Raw genomic sequence first — 2,509 nt, 5'->3', positions numbered from 1 at the left:
ACTTGTATTATGAGTCTGTGGTCTGGGAGAGAGTCCTGTAACTCTCTGTCTGCAAAATACAGTAAATAATGACCAATGTTGGGCAATAATTATATAGTTACTTCTTCAAAAAAGTAACTGAGTTATGCAAACAAAGTTTTTTGCAGCTGTTTACCTAAAAATGCAGCCAAGGCATTTTTTAAAATAAACGTTTCAAACTATTTACAGAACAATCAGCTGTTCTGCATCAAATTTGAAATTATTTGTGCCACTCCAAAAAATAATTTCTGTCCACTATGAGATAAAGGAGAACAGCCTGATACCTGCAGGCCTGACAACAGGAGATGTATCACTCCTGTAACACCTGTAACATTCAGTAGTCGCCTCATTGTTCTGACACACACAACAAAACTATTGACTACACTACACACTAACACAAGATTTGCGCTAAACGTTGCAAATCTCTCACATCTCAAAACACTGCCGTCACTCCTAAAACTTCCCCCCTCCCTAAACATCTAAATGCCATGTTGCCATATCAATTTTTGATTGGTCGACATGGTACATTTTTCCACCAATAGGAAAGGGTGGGTTCTTTTGGTTTCATCTTTCCTCACAGGCGGAGAGGGCTTTCGAGCGTTTTCCTTATAAAACGCCGTTTTTACCATTTCTTCGCAGTAAATATAAACAACAATAGTGCTCAGGAAGAAAACCAAACATTGCAAATATTTTTATCATAACTCTGGTTTTCGTGGCCTATCAACACAATTTAAAAACTGGTATAAAGTCCACACTTTTCCCGCCAATTGTTCCATCTGTCCTGCTCACATCTCCAAAGGTTGTCCACATTGTCATTAACGTGGCTTCTCTCCACATCAGCCACGCCCCTTTGCTAGCTAAAACACCTGTGTCGGCACATAAGGATGCTGTCATAGCCTGTCAGCAACGTTGATTAGCTGCTTATATACGAATGTGAATGGCATTATTGGCTGGACTATGGATAAGGTGGCATCGTTCTAATCCCATACGGTAGCAGCCAGTCACTTACTGACTAACACTGCAAAACAGAATTGTTAAAGTATTCTGAAACCAGAATATTAGTAGGGCAACAGAAAGGGGTTGTCATTGTAGGGTAAGAATGTAACAAAAAAATCTAAATCTGTAACAAACAAACACACAGAGCGATCGATCTATTTTATCGATCTATTTTACTCGATCTATTTACAAGGGAGGCCCCGGTCACTGTCTCAGAAAGCACTCTGAATCCTACCGCAAAATGACCCCGACTCAGACCTCCGCTTGCCGCCTTTTTATTGAAAACAGTTACAGTACACACAAGCACCTCCCATTTTAAACCCCCCCTATGGTTACAAAAGACAAGGCACTATGTGTGTATGTGTGTCCACGTGTAAGCACGTGTAAGCACTTGTGTGTGTTTGGGGGTGCGTTTGTGTGACCTCCTGCCCACAAACGGATCATAAAAGCAGGAAGCTGTCACGGCCAGGCGGATCAGCTGCACGCTGATCAGCCCTCTCTGTTTCTCTCCCTCTCTTCCTCTTCTCTCTCGCCGGGGCGGAACTCACTGTGGGTTCACGCCCTCGGCCCACGCCCTCGGGAGATGAGACACCTGGGTCTCATTAAGGGGAGCAGCATTTAAGCGAGGAGGTGACTGCTGTTCGTCGCTGGATCGTTGTCTACCACGCGTTAGTGAAGTCAAGCTACAGCAAGTTTAGTTAAGAGTGTTTTCCTCTGTGCGTCTTTCTTAACCCTGTCTACAGAGCTTCCTGGATTTTTCCCCGTGTGATTCCCGTGTGGCAGTGTCGGAGTGTGAGCCTGTGATCGTGTGAGTGGATATTCTGAAGAACGCGTGCTTTCCCTTGGACTTCCCTGGAGACCCCTTCTCCCCACACTCAGCTGTATATAACCCCCCTCCCCCGCACGTTCTTGTATATACACCTGGTGACTTGTAAATAAACCCTTCTTGTGAACATCAGAACCGGAGTCCTGCGCTTGAGTCCTGCTCCAAACCGTAACAGAAGCTCACTACACAAGAAAACAGAACTTTCAGATAGGATGTCCCTAATAAAACGCTTCAGCCTCCCCCACCAACAAACTGGCTGGAGACAAAGGAATGTCTTTGATCATGCTGCTTGAACTAAGACTTATAAATTTAAGTAACACAATGACAACATTTAACAATTTGACTCCAACAGTGGCACTTCTAGCTTTTATTTTATTTTATTTTTATTAAGCTCAAATCACTTATTCTGTCCTCCAGGTGTCCTGCAGGTTTTAGAGGTGTCCTTGAACTAACACAACTCATTTAAGTGGCTAAATTACCTCAACTTCTCTTGAAGTTCTCCAGAGACCTGGCAATTAACTAATCATTTGATTCAGGTGTGTTGACCCTGGGTGATATCTAAAACCTGCCGGACAACGGCCCCTGAGGACTGGAGTTGGACACCACTGGATTACGTGTTGCTAATTATCAGTTGAAAATGTAGAGGATGTTGCCTGTCTAATTTGGCTT

At 43.6% G+C, this 2,509-nt stretch overlaps 1 long non-coding RNA gene across 1 annotated transcript; it reads left to right on the top strand.

Annotated features, from left to right (window-relative positions):
- Positions 1–1,465: 1,465 nt before the first annotated feature.
- LOC145421631 (uncharacterized) lies at positions 1,466–1,972 on the top strand. Its single transcript, XR_013903004.1, has 2 exons — positions 1,466–1,682; positions 1,758–1,972. It is a non-coding gene; the product is annotated as an uncharacterized LOC145421631 (long non-coding RNA).
- The last annotated feature ends 537 nt before the right edge of the window (positions 1,973–2,509 follow it).

This window comes from Astatotilapia calliptera, chromosome 17, assembly GCF_964374335.1.
Source record: "Astatotilapia calliptera chromosome 17, fAstCal68.1, whole genome shotgun sequence".
NCBI classification, from domain to species: domain Eukaryota; kingdom Metazoa; phylum Chordata; class Actinopteri; order Cichliformes; family Cichlidae; genus Astatotilapia; species Astatotilapia calliptera.
Note: the sequence above shows the minus strand (reverse complement) of the source record. Positions and strands in the feature narration are given on the sequence as shown.